Source organism: Drosophila suzukii, assembly GCF_043229965.1.
Source record: "Drosophila suzukii chromosome 2 unlocalized genomic scaffold, CBGP_Dsuzu_IsoJpt1.0 scf_2c, whole genome shotgun sequence".
Classification (NCBI taxonomy): Eukaryota; Metazoa; Arthropoda; class Insecta; order Diptera; family Drosophilidae; genus Drosophila; species Drosophila suzukii.
The window spans coordinates 33,866,799-33,891,163 of NW_027255896.1; the positions used below are offsets into that span (position 1 = coordinate 33,866,799).

A 24,365-nucleotide genomic window follows, 5' to 3' on the forward strand; every position below is an offset into this window, starting at 1 on the left:
GAAAAGGCTACGTGATCACATTTTTCCCCAACACGATCGGATATGTTTCTTTAAGATAACAACCTTTGGATACTATTGGTGTGCGACCTTTCTCACGTGCACCTTTCTCATGTGACTATTAATTGCTCTTAATGAGGGGAATGATACATGATCAATATTGTCAAATGGGGGTGTGGGGGCTATGGGGCAATTAAGTATTCTCTTTATGGACACGATCGTGACATTTTAATGACTTCCAGGCCCATTAAGGTAAGTTAATTTATTGGATTATGCCAATTGTCCTGGAACCCGCGTACGTTAATGAGGGGGGCAGGGGGCCAATAATATGCTAATAGTCCCAGAACCCATCTTTGCATACTACTTTAGTACTATTTGATCCGTTAGAACCTTGAAGTGGTAGCCTTCCAGGTAGGGCCTAAGTTTACGTATTGCCCAAACAATGGCCAAGCACTTTTCCTCCGTTGTCGAATAGTTCTACTCAGCTCCGTTAAGGGTTCGACTGGAGTACGAGATCACCTGTTCGCCGTTTTCCGTTTACTTCGTCAGAAACGGGCCAATGTACAGTGAATTCGTATATTTAGTGGCATTTAAATCAAATTTTCTTATTTGAAAAAGCGTTCATATTTTTCACAAGTCAATTATAGATGATTTGATTAGATTTTTCGAGGCTATTTAAAAAATCTACGATTAGCTGATCATCAGCTGTGAACTGACAAACACACAATATGATTTTGCAAAGAGCTTTACAAAATTCTTTCTTTGTTGTGCGTATTGATTTCGAGTTCATGGGAAATTTACAAATACAGTACAAGTACAGTCGTTCGTGGAATAGAACTTACCATATTCACCCGAACTCAGCCTAACTCTTTTACTTGCTGGAAGTGTGAATCATTGTGCGTCCAAAATGTGTAACATTAACAGCTATTACCTGCAAGCCTTCCAGCTATGGCATGCTTTAGGCACAATGTCATTAGTAGGATGGCACGCAGAAGCGAGACCAACCAGAAGTTTCTCGCCATGGAAACTTTATATTTGGTACTGTTTTTAAAAACGTTTAATATACTCTGGAGTGCTCGTGCAAGATTGCCAAAAAGCTTTGAAATTTTTCTAGAACGCTTATAGTATAGTGGAAAGACTGTGGAAAGAAAAAAATATTACTATTTTCGAAAACAAAAATCAGAAATGGCTAGGTACGTCGCTAGTATTGATTGAAAACTCATCTTCCGAAAATGTTAGACTTCTACAAAAAGATACTGGCAAAGCACTGCCCTTATTTTTAGATTTTATACGTACCAAGTCTTCACTCCAAAAGAGAGTTTAATTTCAGGGACAGCGTCGAGCGGCAGTTTTATCCAGATGTCTACACCTCGCGCGCTCGCATTGCCCTCTGCTCTCCCTCTTCATCTCTCCCCTAAGTCTCTGCCCGCTCTGGAGCGCTTTAGTTAAGCTAGACTTAAGCAGTTCTATTTTTATAGTGTAACAGTAAACACCTACGCACGGCGCGTATAAAACCCCAAAGTAACCCCGTGTGTTTTCGTACCTTCGTTCATCCAATTTCTGCGATCAAGCCACCCCGCCGCAACGAAAAAGTACACATGGAACTTGTCCGCCAAAGAACAATTCTACGATAAACTGCGTTTTCCAAACCATATTGAAAATTATAATAAAGCCCGATTAACTGCTACCCACAAATGAGGCTATGATGGCAGCAGCGGCCATTCTACATATAGGCAAACATTTGATGACTTTGATGAAAACATGATAGATCAATATTTATTTCCAATTTTTATGGTACCATTGATAGTGCAGAAAGGACCGACAGTTTCATGGAAAAACAATCGACCTTCTCCTAATGGATATTGTCGACCCATTAAGATATGATGTGGCCAAGAATTATCTAAGTTTTTCCCAAAGAAATAAAACACAGGTTTCTTTGCTTCGTGTTTCACTTTTTATTCCCGAAAGCCGCCTAACATGCCCTAAGCTTTGTCTTTTGGGTCTACTAAGAAAATATAGCGGTTTTTAACCAACACAGCGATGTTGCACTCTGCCTTGTTCGACATGATCGGGGTTATCGCTCTCTGCTGTCGCTCGAGATGTGCGTGGCGTTGTGGGCTATTGGAAGTGCAAGAGGGTGTGGTGATGTCCATTGCAGACGTAGCATAGAGTAATGAACTATATAGAGGCGCCAATTGCTCTGCCGCTCTCTTTAGATAATGAGGCTATGATGCCACCTAGGCGAAAAAAGTTTATTTCCCCTCTTTTTGACAAGTTCGATCGAACTTGTAATTCATTACCACCTCATTCTGCACCGCTCTTGCTCACTGTTTTGTTTTGTTTTTAATCGAAATCCCTATTGCTGTTGCTTCGCACCTAAGTTAGCTTCAAACTTGGCCTTGAATTGAATTAAACATAGGTTATATGATGTCTGACGACACAGGATGACATGAATTTAGGACTAGTAAGACTGTGTGTTAGTCGATAATTCTAGAAAAAAAGAAAAGAGGATTCACTCGGAGTTAAAGGTATGCGTCGAAAGGCTGATCATCTTTTCGATTGGTTGTTGGATGATGCCACGTGCGTTAGGAACATCTGCCACTCGGATCTTCCCATCTCCGCCTGGGCACACAAGTTGGAACCGCCCAAGACGCCATTAATTTGGTGGTAAGTTCTCCTCTTTTAGCGCCACCATGTCCCTCGTTTGAATGTCCCGCGTTGGAAATTGCTGTTTATTTCTTTTACGGAGCTTCTTTAAGTACTCTTTTTTCTAACGCAAGCAAAACTGCTGATGCAGGGCCTTTAGCCGCTGCCATTGGTTGAGAATGGAAATCGGGTTTTCTTTAATCTCGGGCTCATTCCCGGAAAGGAGCGGCCCACCGACTAAGAAGTGCCCGGGGCTAAGAGCAACTAGGTCAGTTAGGTCTTCGGACATTGGAGAAATAGGCCTCGAGTTTAAACAGGCCTCAATTTTCGATAGGATTCCTCAAATGTGTACTGCCCGCCAGCCGTCTGCTTGTATAAGTGTGTCTTAAAGCTTTTGACACCGGCCTCCCATAGCCCTCCCATATGAGGCGCGACAGTAGGGTTGAAGTGCCAGGTCACATTTTGGAGACTGTACATGGACAGGATCAACAATCGTTTTTTCGTTGTCAGAATGTATGTGGTGTGGACAGCACACAAAAACGCAGACATACCCCTTTGTTACCTTACACCCCCGACCAACATAGCTTTTTATATCAAATGGTCCCGGAAAATCAATACCCGTGTGGGTAAATGGCCTGGAAAATGTAGATCATGCACAATGCAAGTCTCCCCTCAGCTGAGCTTGCAGTTTCTGTTTGTGAATGAGTGGTGTCTTTTACAAGATTCGTCAGCTTAGGGATCCAATAGTTGGAACAAATCAGTCCGATCATCAATTTATCACCCCCGTTCAAGGATATGCGATGGGTAAAAAGTACCAAAAGTTTTGCAAAAATGCACCTTGCCGGAATGATTATTGGATGTCCGCCCCTGGGGCGCACACGTAGCGGCGTCAGAGCTTATGTTTGTAGGTTTTCGTTCTAGCAGATCCACAAATGCTTTTGTTTGTTCTTCTTTAATAATTGCTTTAATATATACGGCGTTAAGTTTCTTTTGGCAGCGCAGACTGCAGTCGCTGTGCGACAATTTTTGAGTTTTCGAATGCAATCTAGGGTTCAATTAGAATTTTAAAATATTGTTTAATTAAATTTTTTTTTGTTATTTATGTTTTTATGTTTTAAGACTTACTTGTTCATGTATTTTAATATTTTTATGTTTTATGTTTTATTTTAGTGTTTGGCAATAAGTTATAATGATTTTCTAAAAGATTTCGAAGTTGTGGAAAGGGGCCGTGGGAAGAGGTCTTCCCAGGAAGTAACGGCCATAGGTAGGGTGAACAATTGACCACAGCAACATCAGTGATCATGTCTAAATTTGTGTGTGTAAATATGAGGTGTCAGTTTGTAGTTTTGTTATCTCCGGTCGTAGTTGTGTCCTCAGTGTGTTTTGTAGCAGAACGCAATTTTTAAGATAGGTTAACAACATCAAGGCATTTTCGGTGCAACACCCCTATACCATCCCCTTAAGTCGACGAGCGTAGCCGAAACCCAAAAGCGTGCGTTGCATCGGAAGCTTTTCCAGCTGCCACTTTGAACGTTGTTCATTACAAATTCAACTAAAGAAAGTCGGCCCTAATCAAGTGTTTTTTTGAAATACCTTGTAAAAGTTTCTTCTCGTTTGAGGTCCACTTGCGCAGTGGAAAGCCTGCACTCTCGAGGCACCGCGGAGCTCTTTGATTACTGAAACAGCGGACTGCGGCGTGTGGTTGTCAGCTAGAACATCATCGTGCATGTAGAAATTTTGTCACTTGCCAAAGGATATTGGTCACGTACATCTTGGTCCAGTTTTTAAAGCACGCGTATGTCCAGAAAGGGAAAGTAATAGTGTTGAGCTCATACTCACAGAGTTGTCCTTCTTTATCGCGGAACATGATTTTTTGAAAACGTGTATGATCGGAATGAACGAGACTCTGCCGATACATCTTGGTAAAGTCAGCATTGAAGACGCATTTAAAGAAACGCCATTTGAGGATTTGTGTGGTCAAATCAGATTGCTGTAATGCTACTTTTGGTTTTACAAATTAGGGAACAGAAAAATCTCGGCTTTTAAAACGCGACCAGTTTCTCCTTATGTCTTCAACCTCTTGTTGGGCTGCTACCATTAGCAGCAGAATTCTAACATTCCCTGTTAAAAACTGCTGTTGTCCACGGCTTCTTAGAGTGGCCAGAAACAGCTGTCCAGCTTCTTCTAATCGCCAGAAACACCCGTTTATGCCGCCCCCAATACTGGACCCAGTATTCAAAGCCTTCGACCATGCTGACCTCTGAAAAGGCTGAAGTGTGTTAAGGAGTGAATGCAGGTATATTCAAAAGTGCATCGGGCTTGTCCTCGGGCTAGACTCTTCAGTGAATCTTGGCAAGGGTAAACGGCAAATCTTTGACACAGACCTCTTGTAAATTTCCGTTGAGGTCTTAATTGTAGCTACTCGAACGAGCCCATAGGCCAAGGATGTAAAGTAAATCGATCGAAATCCAGTCAGAGGGACTAGTTCGATCATCCTTGATGATCATGTCGTTACGCTAAATATTGTCAGTCTCGTGGCGCCACTTGGGGCGCGCGTGAAAATGAGATAGCCAATCTGCACTCCATTTCCTCCAAAAGAGGCGAAACATCCCTTGACCATTCAGGAACTCTGTGTTTAGTGAAGAATCCTTAAGGCTAGGCTCAGAGAACGACATTATCGAATAAAACAGAGAAAAAAACGGAACAATACCCGTTTGATATTGTCTCCTCAATTTTCACATATCACCTTTTACATATCAAATTTATACGAATTCATATCAATATGATACGGATTCATATCAACATTCTAATTGATATGATTTTGCATCACTTTAATATAAATTCGTATTAATTTGATATGTTTTTCATATCAAACGTAACATCGAAAAGTCTTTGATAACAAAAAAAAAGTGCCTACGGCCGTTAAAGCGCTGCACGGCCCGCAGAAAATGCTGTGCCGACATTCCCGAAACCGCTTCCAAATGAATTGCTTTGCTCGCTAAAGAAATGAAAACTGCATTGTATGCTTTATAGAAAATGTGTCCTCTGACTTTATCTCAATCGAACTAGTATAATCAATCCTCTAAGAGATGCTGCTAATGGGGTCCGATCCACCAATAAGTGTGCTTATTGTCCCAGAACCCATCTTTGCATACTACTTTAGTACTATTTGATCCGTTAGAACCTTGAAGTGGTAGCCTTCCAGGTAGGGCCTTAGTTTACGTATTGCCCAAACAATGGCCATGCACTCTTTCTCCGTTGTCGAATAGTTCGACTCAGCTCCGTTAAGGGTTCGACTGGAGTACGAGATTACCTTTTCGCCGTTTTCCGTTTACTTCGTCAGAAACGAGCCAATGCACAGTGGGCGAATTCGTCTCTCTAGCGGCATTTAAATCAAATTTTCTAGTTTGAAAAAGCGTTCATATTTTTCACAAGTCAATTATAGATGATTTGATTAGATTTTTCGCGGCTATTTAAAAAATCTACGATTAGCTGATCATCAGCTGTGAACTGACAAACACACAATATGATTTTGCAAAGAGCTCTACATAATTCTTTCTTTGTTGTGCGTATTGATTTCGAGAATAGAATTTACCATATTCACCCGGACTCAGTCTAACTCTTTAACTTGCTGGAAGTGTGAATCATTGTGCGTCCAAAATGTGTAACATTAACAGCTATTACCTGCAAGCCTTCAAGCTATGGCATGTTTTAGGCACAATGTCATTAGTAGGATGGCACGCAGAAGCGATGCCAACCAGAAGTTTCTCGCCATGGAAACTTTATATTTGGTACTGTTCTCAAAAACGTTTAATATACTCTGGAGTGCTCGTGCGAGATTGCCAAAAAGCTTTGAAATATTTCTAGAACGCTTATAGTATAGTGGAAAGACTGTGGAAAGAAAAAAATATTACTATTTTCGAAAACAAAAATCAGAAATGGCTAGGTACGTCGCTAGTATTGATTGAAAACTCATCTTCCGAAAATGTTAGACTTCTACAAAAAGATACTGGCAAAGCACTGCCCTTATTTTTAGATTTTATACGTACCAAGTCTTCACTCCAAAAGAGAGTTTAATTTCAGGGACAGCGTCGAGCGGCAGTTTTATCCAGATGTCTACACCTCGCGCGCTCGCATTGCCCTCTGCTCTCCCTCTTCATCTCTCCCCTAAGTCTCTGCCCGCTCTGGAGCGCTTTAGTTAAGCTAGACTTAAGCAGTTCTATTTTTATAGTGTAACAGTAAACACCTACGCACGGCGCGTATAAAACCCCAAAGTAACCCCGTGTTTTTTCGTACCTTCGTTCATCCAATTTCTGCGATCAAGCCACCCCGCCGCAACGAAAAAGTACACATGGAACTTGTCCGCCAAAGAACAATTCTACGATAAACTGCGTTTTCCAAACCATATTGAAAATTATAATAAAGCCCGATTAACTGCTACCCACAAATGAGGCTATGATGGCAGCAGCGGCCATTCTACATATAGGCAAACATTTGATGACTTTGATGAAAACATGATAGATCAATATTTATTTCCAATTTTTATGGTACCATTGATAGTGCAGAAAGGACCGACAGTTTCATGGAAAAACAATCGACCTTCTCCTAATGGATATTGTCGACCCATTAAGATATGATGTGGCCAAGAATTATCTAAGTTTTTCCCAAAGAAATAAAACACAGGTTTCTTTGCTTCGTGTTTCACTTTTTATTCCCGAAAGCCGCCTAACATGCCCTAAGCTTTGTCTTTTGGGTCTACTAAGAAAATATAGCGGTTTTTAACCAACACAGCGATGTTGCACTCTGCCTTGTTCGACATGATCGGGGTTATCGCTCTCTGCTGTCGCTCGAGATGTGCGTGGCGTTGTGGGCTATTGGAAGTGCAAGAGGGTGTGGTGATGTCCATTGCAGACGTAGCATAGAGTAATGAACTATATAGAGGCGCCAATTGCTCTGCCGCTCTCTTTAGATAATGAGGCTATGATGCCACCTAGGCGAAAAAAGTTTATTTCCCCTCTTTTTGACAAGTTCGATCGAACTTGTAATTCATTACCACCTCATTCTGCACCGCTCTTGCTCACTGTTTTGTTTTGTTTTTAATCGAAATCCCTATTGCTGTTGCTTCGCACCTAAGTTAGCTTCAAACTTGGCCTTGAATTGGCTCTTAGCAGAGGTTGGGCAGAGGTTCGGGCAGAGCAATTGGCGACTCTATATAGATTCTTACTCTATGGACGTAGCACTTGGACTGCGGCCCTAATGCTCGTGAGCAAGGCAGTTCGTGCAGTATTGATTTATAAAGACCGCGCGGAGAAGCTTCAAACCGGGAGCCGGAGGAACCGTTGGCATTTCCTTAGCGCGGGGATCCCCCCGGCAAACGCGGCACCTGTACCCGTTGGTTATGCGTGGCCGAGTTGTTGCTGCGTTGTGGTTGGCGCCATCGTCAACAATCTGTGGGAGCGAGTAAACATAGGTTATATGATGTCTGACGACACAGGATGACATGAATTTAGGACTAGTAAGACTGTGTGTTAGTCGATAATTCTAGAAAAAAAGAAAAGAGGATTCACTCGGAGTTAAAGGTATCCGTCGAAAGGCTGATCATCTTTTCGATTGGTTGTTGGATGATGCCACGTGCGTTAGGAACATCTGCCACTCGGATCTTCCCATCTCCGCCTGGGCACACAAGTTGGAACCGCCCAAGACGCCATTCATTTGGTGGTAAGTTCTCCTCTTTTAGCGCCACCATGTCCCTCGTTTGAATGTCCCGCGTTGGAAATTGCTGTTTATTTCTTTTACGGAGCTTCTTTAAGTACTCTTTTTTCTAACGCAAGCAAAACTGCTGATGCAGGGCCTTTAGCCGCTGCCATTGGTTGAGAATGGAAATCGGGTTTTCTTTAATCTCGGGCTCATTCCCGGAAAGGAGCGGCCCACCGACTAAGAAGTGCCCGGGGCTAAGAGCAACTAGGTCAGTTAGGTCTTCGGACATTGGAGAAATAGGCCTCGAGTTTAAACAGGCCTCAATTTTCGATAGGATTCCTCAAATGTGTACTGCCCGCCAGCCGTCTGCTTGTATAAGTGTGTCTTAAAGCTTTTGACACCGGCCTCCCATAGCCCTCCCATATGAGGCGCGACAGTAGGGTTGAAGTGCCAGGTCACATTTTGGAGACTGTACATGGACAGGATCAACAATCGTTTTTTCGTTGTCAGAATGTATGTGGTGTGGACAGCACACAAAAACGCAGACATACCCCTTTGTTACCTTACACCCCCGACCAACATAGCTTTTTATATCAAATGGTCCCGGAAAATCAATACCCGTGTGGGTAAATGGCCTGGAAAATGTAGATCATGCACAATGCAAGTCTCCCCTCAGCTGAGCTTGCAGTTTCTGTTTGTGAATGAGTGGTGTCTTTTACAAGATTCGTCAGCTTAGGGATCCAATAGTTGGAACAAATCAGTCCGATCATCAATTTATCACCCCCGTTCAAGGATATGCGATGGGTAAAAAGTACCAAAAGTTTTGCAAAAATGCACCTTGCCGGAATGATTATTGGATGTCCGCCCCTGGGGCGCACACGTAGCGGCGTCAGAGCTTATGTTTGTAGGTTTTCGTTCTAGCAGATCCACAAATGCTTTTGTTTGTTCTTCTTTAATAATTGCTTTAATATATACGGCGTTAAGTTTCTTTTGGCAGCGCAGACTGCAGTCGCTGTGCGACAATTTTTGAGTTTTCGAATGCAATCTAGGGTTCAATTAGAATTTTAAAATATTGTTTAATTAAATTTTTTTTTGTTATTTAAAGTCCTGTTTATGTTTTAAGACTTACTTGTTCATGTATTTTAATATTTTTATGTTTTATGTTTTATTTTAGTGTTTGGCAATAAGTTATAATGATTTTCTAAAAGATTTCGAAGTTGTGGAAAGGGGCCGTGGGAAGAGGTCTTCCCAGGAAGTAACGGCCATAGGTAGGGTGAACAATTGACCACAGCAACATCAGTGATCATGTCTAAATTTGTGTGTGTAAATATGAGGTGTCAGTTTGTAGTTTTGTTATCTCCGGTCGTAGTTGTGTCCTCAGTGTGTTTTGTAGCAGAACGCAATTTTTAAGATAGGTTAACAACATCAAGGCATTTTCGGTGCAACACCCCTATACCATCCCCTTAAGTCGACGAGCGTAGCCGAAACCCAAAAGCGTGCGTTGCATCGGAAGCTTTTCCAGCTGCCACTTTGAACGTTGTTCATTACAAATTCAACTAAAGAAAGTCGGCCCTAATCAAGTGTTTTTTTGAAATACCTTGTAAAAGTTTCTTCTCGTTTGAGGTCCACTTGCGCAGTGGAAAGCCTGCACTCTCGAGGCACCGCGGAGCTCTTTGATTACTGAAACAGCGGACTGCGGCGTGTGGTTGTCAGCTAGAACATCATCGTGCATGTAGAAATTTTGTCACTTGCCAAAGGATATTGGTCACGTACATCTTGGTCCAGTTTTTAAAGCACGCGTATGTCCAGAAAGGGAAAGTAATAGTGTTGAGCTCATACTCACAGAGTTGTCCTTCTTTATCGCGGAACATGATTTTTTGAAAACGTGTATGATCGGAATGAACGAGACTCTGCCGATACATCTTGGTAAAGTCAGCATTGAAGACGCATTTAAAGAAACGCCATTCGAGGATTTGTGTGGTCAAATCAGATTGCTGTAATGCTACTTTTGGTTTTACAAATTAGGGAACAGAAAAATCTCGGCTTTTAAAACGCGACCAGTTTCTCCTTATGTCTTCAACCTCTTGTTGGGCTGCTACCATTAGCAGCAGAATTCTAACATTCCCTGTTAAAAACTGCTGTTGTCCACGGCTTCTTAGAGTGGCCAGAAACAGCTGTCCAGCTTCTTCTAATCGCCAGAAACACCCGTTTATGCCGCCCCCAATACTGGACCCAGTATTCAAAGCCTTCGACCATGCTGACCTCTGAAAAGGCTGAAGTGTGTTAAGGAGTGAATGCAGGTATATTCAAAAGTGCATCGGGCTTGTCCTCGGGCTAGACTCTTCAGTGAATCTTGGCAAGGGTAAACGGCAAATCTTTGACACAGACCTCTTGTAAATTTCCGTTGAGGTCTTAATTGTAGCTACTCGAACGAGCCCATAGGCCAAGGATGTAAAGTAAATCGATCGAAATCCAGTCAGAGGGACTAGTTCGATCATCCTTGATGATCATGTCGTTACGCTAAATATTGTCAGTCTCGTGGCGCCACTTGGGGCGCGCGTGAAAATGAGATAGCCAATCTGCACTCCATTTCCTCCAAAAGAGGCGAAACATCCCTTGATCATTCAGGAACTCTGTGTTTAGTGAAGAATCCTTAAGGCTAGGCTCAGAGAACGACATTATCGAATAAAACAGAGAAAAAAACGGAACAATACCCGTTTGATATTGTCTCCTCAATTTTCACATATCACCTTTTACATATCAAATTTATACGAATTCATATCAATATGATACGGATTCATATCAACATTCTAATTGATATGATTTTGCATCACTTTAATATAAATTCGTATTAATTTGATATGTTTTTCATATCAAACGTAACATCGAAAAGTCTTTGATAACAAAAAAAAAGTGCCTACGGCCGTTAAAGCGCTGCACGGCCCGCAGAAAATGCTGTGCCGACATTCCCGAAACCGCTTCCAAATGAATTGCTTTGCTCGCTAAAGAAATGAAAACTGCATTGTATGCTTTATAGAAAATGTGTCCTCTGACTTTATCTCAATCGAACTAGTATAATCAATCCTCTAAGAGATGCTGCTAATGGGGTCCGATCCACCAATAAGTGTGCTTATTGTCCCAGAACCCATCTTTGCATACTACTTTAGTACTATTTGATCCGTTAGAACCTTGAAGTGGTAGCCTTCCAGGTAGGGCCTTAGTTTACGTATTGCCCAAACAATGGCCATGCACTCTTTCTCCGTTGTCGAATAGTTCGACTCAGCTCCGTTAAGGGTTCGACTGGAGTACGAGATTACCTTTTCGCCGTTTTCCGTTTACTTCGTCAGAAACGAGCCAATGCACAGTGGGCGAATTCGTCTCTCTAGCGGCATTTAAATCAAATTTTCTAGTTTGAAAAAGCGTTCATATTTTTCACAAGTCAATTATAGATGATTTGATTAGATTTTTCGCGGCTATTTAAAAAATCTACGATTAGCTGATCATCAGCTGTGAACTGACAAACACACAATATGATTTTGCAAAGAGCTCTACATAATTCTTTCTTTGTTGTGCGTATTGATTTCGAGAATAGAATTTACCATATTCACCCGGACTCAGTCTAACTCTTTAACTTGCTGGAAGTGTGAATCATTGTGCGTCCAAAATGTGTAACATTAACAGCTATTACCTGCAAGCCTTCAAGCTATGGCATGTTTTAGGCACAATGTCATTAGTAGGATGGCACGCAGAAGCGATGCCAACCAGAAGTTTCTCGCCATGGAAACTTTATATTTGGTACTGTTCTCAAAAACGTTTAATATACTCTGGAGTGCTCGTGCGAGATTGCCAAAAAGCTTTGAAATATTTCTAGAACGCTTATAGTATAGTGAAAAGACTGTGGAAGGAAAATAATATTACTATTTTAGAAAACAAAAATCAGAAATGGCTAGGTACGTCGCTAGTATTGATTGAAAACTCATAATGTACACATGGAACTTGTCCGCCAAAGAACAATTCTACGATAAACTGCGTTTGGCGAAAAAAATGCTATCCCAGTGTCATCATGGTCACGGTCACGGTTACTACGCTGAAGTAGCACTACAAAGTGTAGTGGACCATACGATTACTAGGATTATTGAAGCACACCCAAAAAGTTTTCCAACCCATATTGAAAATTATAATAAAGCCCAATTAACTGCTACCTACAGATGGGGCTATGATGGCAACAGCGGCCATTCTACATATAGGCAAACATTTGATGACTTTGATGAAAACGTGATAGATCAATATTTATTTCCAATTTTTATGGTACCATTGATAGTGCAGAAAGGACCGACAGTTTCATGGAAAAACAATCGACCTTCTCCTAATGGATATTGTCGACCCATTAAGATATGATGTGGCCAAGAATTATCCAAGTTTTTTCCAAAGAAATAAAACAGAGGTTTGAGGGTTTCCTCGCTTCGTGCTTCACTTTTTATTCCCGAAAGCCGCCAAACATGGCGTAAGCTTTGTCTTTTGGGTCTACTAAGAAAATGGAGCGGTTTTTAACTAACACAGCGATGTTGCACTCTGCCTTGTTCGACATGAACATATCATCAGACCCCACCAAAATGGACGCAGTTGGCAAGATGCTCACACTCGTGCACTGCAGGATAAAGACGCACGATGGGCCCGTAGCAGGGCTTCGGATCAGGGATATCTCCTTCGGTGATGCTAAGTGACGTCGTCGCTCGAGATGTGCGTGGCGTTGTGGGCTAGTGGAAGTGCAAGAGGGTGTGGTGATTTCCATTGCAGACGTAGCACTTGGCATTACTGCGGCAGGATTTGCCCGAATGCTCGTTAGCAAGGCAGTTCGCGCGGAGCCGCTTCTAAGCCGGGAGATGGAGGAACCATTGGCATTTCCTTAGCGCGGGCATCCCCTCGGCAAACGCGGCACCTGTACCCGTTGGTTGTGCGTGGCCGAGTTGTTGCTGCGTTGAGGTTGACGCCATCGTCAACAATCTGTGGGAGCGCGTAAACAAAGATTAGGGGTTATGGACTATGCGTATGATCGCGACATGTATGAGGTCTGACGACAAAGGATGACATGAACTTAGGACTATTAAGACTGTGTGGTAGTCGATAATTCTGGAACAAAAGAATGATGATGCCAAGTGCAGTAAGGACATCTGCCACTCGGATCTTCCCATCTGTGCCTGGGCACACAAGTTGGAACCACCCAAGACGCCATTCATTTGGTGGTAAGTTCTCCTCTTTTAGCGCCACCATGTAAATTTCCATTTATTTTTTTTACGGAGCTTCTTTAAGTACTCTTCTTTCTAGCGCAAGCAAAACTGGTTATGCAGGGCCTTTAGCCGCTGCTATTGGCTGAGAATGGAAGTCGGGTTTTCATTAATCTCGAGCTCATTCACGGAAAGGAGCGGCCCACCGACTAAGAAGTGCCCAGGGCTGAGAGCAACTAAGTCAGTGGAGTCTTCGGACATTGGAGAAATAGCCCTCGAGTTTAAACAGGCCTCAATTTTCTATAGGATTCTTCAAATGTGTACTGCCCTCCAGCCGTCTGCTTGTATAAGTGTGTCTTAAAGCTTTTGACACCGGCCTGCGTCAGAGCTCGCAACCATTAGCGCATACGCGCCTGTTATTTCATCCCGACCGTTGCCGATGTCTTTTTATGTTTGTAGGTTTTCGTTCTAGCAGATCCACAAATGCTTTTGTTTGTTCTTCTTTAATAATTGCTTTAATATATACGGCGTTAAGTTTCTTTTGGCAGCGCAGACTGCAGTCGCTGTGCGACAATTTTTGAGTTTTCGAATGAAATCTAGGGCTCAATTAGAATTTTAAAATATTGTTTAAGTAAATGTTTTTTTGTGTTTTTTTATTATTTAAAGTCCTGTTTATGTTTTAAGACTTATTTGTTCATGTATTTTAATTTTTTTATGTTTTATGTTTTATTTTAGTGTTAGGCAATATATTATAATGATTTGCTAAAAGATTTCGAAGTTGAACTTGGGCTGGGCAGCACCGGTAGAAATGTGGAAAGGGGCCGTGGGAAGAGGTCTTCCCAGGAAGTAACGGCCATAGGTAGGGTGGGCAATTGACCACAGCAACATCAGTGTTCATGTCTAAGTGTGTGTGTGTAAATATGAGGTGTCAGTTCGTAGTTTTGTTATCTCCGGTTGTAGTTTTGTCTTACAGTGTATGTCTATGTGTATCTGTGAGGCAAATTTTGTGGCAGAACGCTATTTTTAAGATAGGTTAACAACATCAAGGCATTTTTGGTGCAACACCCCTTTACCATCCTCTCAAGTCGACGAGCGTAGCCGAAACCCAAAAGCGTGCGATGCATCGGAAGCTTTTCCAGCTGCCACTTTAAACGTTGTTCATTACACATTCAACTAAAGAAAGTCAGCCCTAATCAAGTGTTCTTTTGGAATACATTGTAAAATTTTCTTCTCGTTTGAGGTCCACTTGCGCAGTGGAAAGCCTGCACTCTTGAGGGTACCGCGGAGATCTTTGATTACTGAAACAGCGGACTGCTGCGTGTGGTTGTCAGCTAGAATATCATCGTGTATGTAGAAATTTTGTTACTTGCCAAAGGAAATTGGTCACGTACATCTTGGTCCAGTTTTTAAAGCATGCGTATGTCCAGAAAGGGAAAGTAATAGTGTTGAGCTCATAATCACAAAGTTGTCCTTCTTTATCGCGGAACAGGATTTTTTCGAAACGTGTATGATCGGAATGAACGAGAATCTTCCGATTCATCTTGGTGAAGTTATTGAAGACGTATTTAAAGAAACGCCATTTGAGGATCTGTGTGGTCAAATCAGATTGCTGTAATGCTACTTTTAGTTTTAAAAATTAGGGAACAGAAAAATCTCGGCTTTAAAAACGCGACCAGTTTCTCCTTATGTCTTCTTCGTCTTGTTGGGCTGCTACCATTAGCAGCAGAATTCTAACATTCCCTGTTAAAAACTGCTGTTGTCCACGGCTTCTTAGAGTGGCCAGAAACAGCTGTCCAGCTTTTTCTAATCGCCAGAAACACCCGTTCATGCCGCCCCCAATACTTCGACCATGCTGACCTCTGAAAAGGCTGAAGTGTGTTAAGGAGTGAATGCGGGTATATTCAAAGGTGCATGGGGTTTGTCCTCGGGCTAGACTCTTCAGTGAATCTTGGCAAGGGTAAACGGCAAATCTTTGACACAGACCTCTTGTAAATTTCCGATGAGGTCTTAATTGTAGCTACTCGAACGAGCCCATCGGCCAAGGATGTAAGTCGATGATTCACCCTAGTTTCCAGTCAGAGGGACCAGTTCGATCATCCTGGATGATGATCATGTCGTTACGCTGAATATTGTCAGTTTCGTGGCGCCACTTGGGGCGCGCGTGAAGATGAGATAGCCAATCTGCACTCCATTTCCTCCAAAAGAGGCGAAACATCCCTTGATCATTCAGGAACTCTGTGTTTAGTGAAGAATCCTTAAGGCTAGGCTCAGGGAGCGACATTATCGAATAAAACAGAGAAAAAAACGGAACAATACCCGTTTGATATTGTCTCCTCAATTTTCACATATCACCTTTTACATATCAAATTTATACAAATTCATATAAACATTTCTAATTGATATGATTTTGCATCATTTAAATATAAATTCGTATTAGTTTGATATGTTTTTCATTTTAAACGTAACATCGAAAAGTCTTCGACAAAAAAGAATGACTGTGCTTTCGTATTTTTTGTCTATTTATGGTGTATAGTATGGTACTAAAAATATTTTTTTGACTGAATTGCCGCGGTCACTCTAAAATTCGACGAAATGTGAAATTGTACAAAAGTGAAAACGTTGATTATTTTTTTTTTGCAAATGGAAAGTATTTCATTTTCAATTATAATAATTATATATATTTATTTGTTCATAAGAAGCAAAAAATTAAAAACAAAACTGATTTAAATTGATATTACAAACATATCAATCTGATATGAAAGTTTATCAGTTTGATATGAAATCATATCAGTTTGATATGAAAACATATCATTTATACATTTAAAAATTCCACAGTCCGGTCACAACTTTGATATGTGCGCATATCAATCTGGTAGGAAAAATACCAAATTGAGATGTTTGAAAATATCAATTCATTTGTTCGAAAATATGAATATTATATTATTATATTATATATATATTATTATATTATTAAAATATTAAAAAATGTGTCGGGGTGAGAGCTTGCAAATAATCTAGGTCAGACGTTAAGGGACATACTGGCCGAGAGTTCAAGCACGCTTCTATGTGGACAAGAATAGTAGACAACTGCTCGTACGTCATTCGAATACCATTAAACGATCTCTTCAATTCCTTGATAGAATTCATTGATCCACAGCTTTAGAGACTTGTCGGATGAGATAAAGTTGGTTCCAAAGTCGCTGTATAGATGTTGACATAAGTCCCTACGGCCGCTAAAGCGCTGCAGGGCCCGCAGAAATTGCTGTGCCGACATTCCCGAGACCGCTTCGAAATGAATTGCTTTGCTCGCTAAACAAATGAAAAATGCATTGTATGCCCTATAGCAAGTGTGTCCTCTGAATATGGATGACTTTATCTCAATCGAACCAGTATAATCAACTCCAGTTGCTTCCTGTCCTCTACGAACCGCACGCACTCGAATAGGACGTGGCGTGCGTTCTTCTCGATTCCAGAGCCGCAAGACGGGCATCCGTCACTCGTGTCGTGTCCGTACCTCTTCAGGTACGACCGGAAGCATCCGTGACCACTCAGGATCTGGGTCAGGTAGAAGTCCACCTGCCCGTGCCTCCTTTCTAGCCAAGGACTCAAGACGGGAATGAGATCGTGGGTCCAGCGTCCAGAGGTTGCGGAAACCCACCTCTCCTGCCACCGAGAGATAGATCTCTCTCGCGGGCCGTCTTGCCTCGCGCCTAGTTTGGTCGTCAGTGGTCGTGACCGTTTCCTCCACTTCTACTGCCTCTCTTACTAGTTATTGTACCGGAACTAGACCAGCGCCGCTTCCTCGGAGATTGTCCGGAAGGCACAGGATATCTTTGTGGCACATAGTCTGTGCGTGCGAGCCACGCCACTCATGTAAGAGGGCGTCGTGGCGGCTTTAGCCCATACCAGGGCGGCATAAAGGACTTGGGACGTAAAGACGCTCGCTATGAGTTTCCTCCGTTCGATCTTTGGGCCCCTTGTGTTCAGGAGAATCTGTGCGAGCAATCTGGTGGTCGCTGCGGCCTTTTTGTTGGCGTACTCCAGGTGCTCTTTGTAAGACAGCCTGGTGTCTATCATGACGCCTATGTGTTTTATAGCTCTTTGAGGGACTATGTCAACCCCTCCGACCGTCAGCTTGGCCGTCTCGACGAGTTGCCGGCTGCTTATAAGAACGGCCTCTGTTTTATGTGCCGCGAGTTGGAGCCCGGCAAGTGACAGCCATGACTCCACCTTCCTTACCGCAGTGTTGGCCATGTCCTCCACTTCGGCTGTCGTTTTAGCCACGATCGTGATGGCGACGTCATCCGCGAAGCCAGTCACTTGGACGTTGGCAGGCATGGGAAGCCTCAGCACTCCATCGTACATGGTGTTCCACAACAGGGGACCCAGGACCGTTGTGGGACCCCAGCAGTAACGATGTACTCTTTCGGGCCGTCGCTCGTATCGAAAAGCAGCACCCTTTCGCCAAGGTAGCTGTCGACTATCCTGATGAGGTACTCCGGGATCCGTTGCCGCCTTAGTTCCTGCATGATCCTCGTCCAGTTCGCCGTGTTGAAAGCGTTTTTGACGTCGAGCGTAACTAGAAGACAGTACTTCTTCGTGCCACCTTTCCAATGCTTCCCGCGTATGGCTTCCGCAGCTATCCCGGTGACCGTTCGGATCGCGTTCAGCGTGGACTTTCCTTTCCGGAAACCAAACTGGGTGGGGGATAGGCCACCAGCCGCATCTACGGCCAGGTTTAGCTGTTTCGAAATGAGCTTCTCCAACACTTTGCCAACAGTGTCAAGCAGACAAATTGGCCTGTAGTAGGAAGCTTCACCAGGCAGCTTCGCAGGTTTGTTGAGTAGAAACAGCTTCTGCACTTTCCATATCCGGGGAAATGTTCCCTCGCGCGGGCAGGCGTTGTAGAGCTCCGCAAAAGTGCCTGGCCGAAGCGTCGGGTTCTGCAGGCTGCGTCCTGCTTCACAAACCTCGGCCTCCGTTACTTCCTCGATCTCCCACGTAGGCGCCGTTTCGTGCTGTATGCTTTTCTTGACGCTACCCGAAGGAAACAGTGTGCGAACAATCTCGCTAAGGGTTTAAGGGCCGTTGAAGAGCGGCTGCCTGCGTTTACTCGCTTTACCACGAGTCTGTAGGCCCCACCCCACGGATCCTGTTCGGCTGCGTCGCACAGCCTCAGGAAACATTCCCGTTTTCTGTCCAGGATGGCGTGCTTCAGGGTCCTCCTGGCTTGCTTGAAGGCGGCGTGTGCGGCTTCGGCCCTTTCGGTTCTTCTTGACCGTTGAAGAGCTCTTCTGTCTCTGAGACATCTCCTTCTAAGGGTCGCTATTTCAGAGTTCCACCAAGGTACTGGCTCGTGGTGTCTTCTGAATGGTTTGCGCAGCAGCATCCCTGTCCTGCACGCATCCTCCAAGCTGGCTGCTATCCCGTCCGCGTTGGTGTTTGCATCTGCTTCCGTAAAGAAGTGCATGTCGGCGAGGTAGTTGCTCATCTTCTCGGCGTTTAGCGTCTCCTGGCGGTAGTCTTTGACTGCTCTGTTCCGGGTTCCCGGTCCCGGGCGTATGCCCACTGTGCATAGGATTGCCTTATGGTCGCTGGCCGTGAAGAAGTCGTCGATTCTCCAGTGAGAGCGTCGGGCTAACGCGAAGCTCACAAATGTGATGTCTATGATAGACCCAGCTCCAGCTCGATTGAACGTCTCCTTCGTCCTTCGCTTAGCAGCGCAACGTCTAGCGTTGCAAAGACATTGAGTAGGGTTCGCCCCCTTATGTTGCTGGTGGGGCACCCTCATTCTTCGGCCCATGCGTTGAAGTCGCCTGCGATGATAGCGGGGTAACGGCCCCTTGCGTCGAAGGCGATCGTGTCCAGTGCATGGCTAAAGTCCGTCGTGGAGAGGCTAGGTGCTAGATAGCAGCTGTAGACCCACATTTCGCCTATACGAGCTCGGACGAAACCCGAGCCCTTGTGCACGTTCAGAAAAGATGTACCGTTTCTTTTGCACAGCCATAACGCGGCCTTGCCCGATGTGTCCGTTATCCATTCGCCGTCGTCTTTGACTTTGTAAGGTTCGCTGATGACAGCCAGATCCGCCTTACATTCCCTCGCTGACTGCAGGAGTAGGTCCTGCGCAGCCCGGCAGTGATTTAGGTTTATCTGGATCATTTCCATTCGCGGGGTTTGGCTACGGCTCTTTTTGCAGCGTGAGGACACCGCATGCTTCCTCCTTGGTGGTTCCTCGACTTCGGTCCTCCTTCGGTGCATAAATAGCATACGCTCTCGTTGGTACATTGAGCGATTTTGTGCCCCGTCTTGCCGCACTTAATGCAGCACCCGCTTCTGTCCACTTTGGATATGGCACTTTATAGCAATGTGCCCAATCTCCAGGCACTTGTAGCACCTGGGCTGCGAGTCCCTGTCCTTCACTTTACAGATAGACCATCGTAGCTGATTTTACCCTTACAGAGAACCGCTTCTGCGTCTTTGCTGGGCAGTCCAACCACTGCCGTCTGAGTGTCTCTGTATGATGGACGTAGACTCCTCAATTTAACCGATTCGGCGTTCACGGCTAATTGGTCGACCAGAGCTTTGGTGACATCTTCGGCCTCAACTAGCGGGTCAATGTCGCTAATCACCACCGTCTTTGTCCTCGCGCTTTCGGATAGCGCTCGCACCGCAGTCGCTTCTCCTAGAACCGCCTCAAGGCTCTCTTTTATTGCCTCCGTGCTGGTTTCCTCGCTTCTGTTGAGCTTCAGAAGAAGGTTCCGGTTTGCTGTGCGCCTGACCTTGTTTACTCGGGTTCTGAGGTATTGCAGCTTGCCGTCGTCCCTACGGGTGACCATCGGTAGGACTTCGCTGTAGGCGTTGCCATTCGCTTCCACTATAAGGGCGTCCGGGCGGTGAGGCTTTCGCGCCCGCTTTTTTGGAGCAGCCTTTCTCCAGGCGGTTTTGTCGGGGGCCTCGGTTTTTGGCATGCTCCTCTTGTGAATTTCTCCTCTTTTTCTGCTGGGATCCCGATGGCTCCGCGCTGGTGACCGTGGGGCCTTGTGTCGCGTTTCGCCAGAGCTCCGTTTGAGCGGCATTGTCCTTTTAAAGACAAACCGGAGTCTGTCGTTCCTTGCTCTCGCTGTTTAGGAGAGGGCCTTTGCATTTGTTGCACTCCGTGGGCTCATTTTGCTGGTGGGAGTCTTCAACTTGGTTGAAGGAGATCACTGCACCTTCTTGGAGGGACTTCATCCTCGAGAACATCGCTTTCATGGTCACATTGATGTGACGCACCTGCATTACGCTCGTGAGGTGGAGGACTTCGTCGAGAAGCGCTCCAATCTCCGCGAGCTGTTCTGGGCTAGTGAGCTCCTGGTCCGCTTTGGGCCTCTTAGCAGAGGCTGTTCTTTGCCCACCGGTTGGGCTGCCTGGGTCTCTTTGGCGCTTGGCCGCGTCCTGCATCTTATCTTCCCGCGGGGACGGCTGGCCCGCGGGTTTTTCCAGGACTGGTGACCTAAGAAGCTTCGAGCTGCTCTTGAACGCTCCGGATGCTTCCGTGCCTTTGTTGTCCTTCCCCCTACTTAAACTTGGTGCATTCACTGTCGAGACGGCCAAGTTTGCCACCGCCTCGCCAGGTTTGTTGTTGGGAATGGGATTTAGGGCCTCCAGAATCCGTGCCCTGGCCGTGGGGGTTCCCACGGGTGGATTTCTACTTGTGTGGTTGCCACCTGGAGTAGTATCGTTTTTTGTCGACATTCCTTTCATTTGTTCTATTTTATACCTACTGCCAGGTTGCTTGCATTTTAAACCTACTGCCAGGTTGTTTTTATATACATTTTATACCTGCTGCCAGGTGACGTGAATGCCGGCCAATATGGCACAGACGCAGACCACGCAGCCGCCCAGTATGGGTCAGACGCTACGTGGGTTTTTGGCGATAAGATCGGTGTGTGCGGATCGAGGTTTCCACCGGTGGCCTTGGATTTCCCCACGACTTTCCGATGGAGGTTATACCGCCTCTACTCGGTCGCCAGAGCACCGTTTCACGGTGTTCCGCGTTAGCGGGGGGGTTGGCAATCAGTCTGCTCCTTGACCTTTGGCACCAGGATGACCTCTGCCGTGCAGAAGTGGTGTCACTCGTTCGGTCCCGGACTCCTTGCCAAGGAGTTCGAGCAGTGCCCTTAGATGTATGCTACTGCTGAGCGCCGATCGACAAGTGCAACCCGTAGCGGGTAGCAGTCGTCAGCTAGCAGCAACGCACAAATGTAGGCAGTACATTCCTACGCTGGGTGCCGCACCAACACGACATCTATATATATCATGGCAGGGAGCATTTTCCAGCTTGCCCTGCGATCAGCTGGATCTGCTGACGTTGTGCAACACTGCTCAGGCCAGCTGAGCGTAATGCAGCACAAAGCGTGGGAGGCTGGAGAGAAGGTGCAACAACAATATTTACCCGCCATCTAGAATCACTCAAGAGAGTGTTTCTTGCTGCCGCTTGGTTCCCGAGGAATCTCGATGTCAGCCTAGATGCCTTCTGAAACTCACGGTGGGTTTGCCTTCATGTGCGGAGACAGGTGAGTCCCTGGGCCGCCCGCTGGAAACCGCGTGCTGTCGCGCCGCTGCAGGTGAACGCTGCTGACCGACATTTTCAGCGGAGCGCTGGAACCCGCACCTTCACTCACTGCACACACTTCTTCTTCCCTTTGCTTAATGGTGACGGGCAGTGTTTGCAACACGTTACGCACCGTCGCAGAATCAATTTTACTGCCTGTGATAAAATTAGTTGCACACAGCCATGCAAGGTGTTGTGATGAGCGTTCCTTATAACCAAAACCGTCAAGTGGTGAGCCTTTGGAAGCATTATTAAGTCTGCCTTTAACTCTCATGAGCCCCTGTCGTCGAGAAACGGTAAAAGCTGGCTGAGTTTGTTATGTTTGGATAGAAATGTATTGGATCGTAGTCTTGATAACTCTTCCGAAAACAGTTATTGTTAAACCATCCGCACCAGTGCAAACAAAGCCTGTGGGAATTCAGATACCTGAATAGGTCCAGCGAGTCTATCCGCTTTTTTGTGACGAGTATTATAAATGAATGGTTTGACGTAGGCTGTAATGAATACAAGTTTGTTATAGGAGGAATATGATTTGATAAACGGTTGCACTTCTATACAAATGTGGGCTCCGATACGCTTTAAGGATTGCTCTCCGGAAATGAGTTCTGATCTTGGGGACAGAATTGGATTGACTGACCAGTGCTCCTCTGAAAGATGCACCTAATGTGGTCCGATCCACCAATACGTGTGATGCTTCAGCTGGAATGGGGTGAGGCCGCGTGTAGCACAATCTGCCGGGTTTTCTTGCGAGGGCGAACTTGCCTCCAGGATTGCTTCATTTCTATTCGACACAAATGTCTTCCAACGTTTGGGGTCACCGCTCATTGCATCCGATCAGTAGTGTAAGGATATGGTGTGTATGATGCTTGAAGTTGATTGATAATCCACTCGGCTAATTGTGTACACAGCACAGCTCCGGATAACTCAACTCTCGGAAATGTTAGCGGCTTAACAGGTGTGACTCGACTGCGGGCTACTAATAAGATAACCTTCACGGAACCATCCGTACAACTAGCTCGGAGATAAGCGCACGCTGCATACGCCATAGATGATCCGTCACAAAACATGTGTAGTTGCAAAGTCGAGACATGCCTTAGATGTGGATAGTATAGAACGTTTGGTGAATATAGGATTGAGAGAAAACTTAAAATGAAAGCCAAAACCATCTTTGTTTGGATGCCAATACAACCCTAAAGTTTTAATGGAGTCCTTATTGTCTATCTCAAAAATGCTACTGTTAGAGAGATCTGTAGTTGGGATGCTTTCTAAGATATCTGGATGGTTGGATGCCAAGATGCCCAGATTTCAGAGCTGCGAAGACATCATTTCGAATTTTTAGAGCTCCGTCGGTGGTCTCATGTCCTGTTTGAGCATCGTCCACATAGATTCCTCTTTGAAGGACCTACTCGGCCAGAGAATAGCGTTCGCGCTCGTCGGACGCAATCTGATGTATGAATCGAATCGCCGTGAAGGGTGCCAGGCAGTGCCAAACGTTACTGTAGTCAAAAAATATTCCTTAATGAGCCCTTTTTCATCGCGCCAGAAAATTCGCTGATACTGGGCATCTTCTTCGTGCATATCTATTCAGCGATACATTTTCGTAATATCAACCACGAAGACATACCGATGGAGACGCCAGTTGAGTATGACTCCTCCAAGATCGTTTTGTAGGGCGGGACCCGTACATAAAATATCATTCAAAGACCTCCCGTTAGACGTTTTGCACGCGCATCTTTGTAGTTAGATTGTCTTCTTTGATCACAGCATGATGTGGAACGGTGCACGCCGAGATTGAGAGTTGCCTTTGAGCGTTGATCCTAGGGTGTTCTTCTTCACAGCTTTGTACCTCTTTTATCAGCTTTAGATCAAAGTACTCTTAAATAGTGCTGGCATACTGTTGACTAAAATCTGGCTGATTCCAGGGCGTGGAAACGGCTTAATGTGATTTACCTTGACCGGCCCAACACCTGTGTGGGTTCAAACAACGTCCTTTCTGAGTTTGTTGAAAATGATCTTCACACCATTTCTCCTCTGCGCTGAGTTGTCTTGTCGTGGAAACCTGATCCAAATCGAAAAACCTCTGTACAATGTTGTTTAGGTTTGCCAAATTACAACGAATGGAGATTGAAGTAGTCTGGGCTGCTTCAGCTGGTCCAAAATCTATCCAGCCCAGCTTTGTGTTTTGTGCAATTGGTTCTAAAACC

The 24,365-nt window shown here is 44.8% G+C and overlaps 1 protein-coding gene across 6 annotated transcripts in view; it reads left to right on the forward strand.

Moving 5' to 3' along the window:
* Positions 1-24,365, forward strand: part of LOC118879131 (uncharacterized) — a 922,643-nt gene that overhangs the window by 409,646 nt on the left and 488,632 nt on the right. The gene's annotated exons all lie outside the window — the stretch shown is intronic.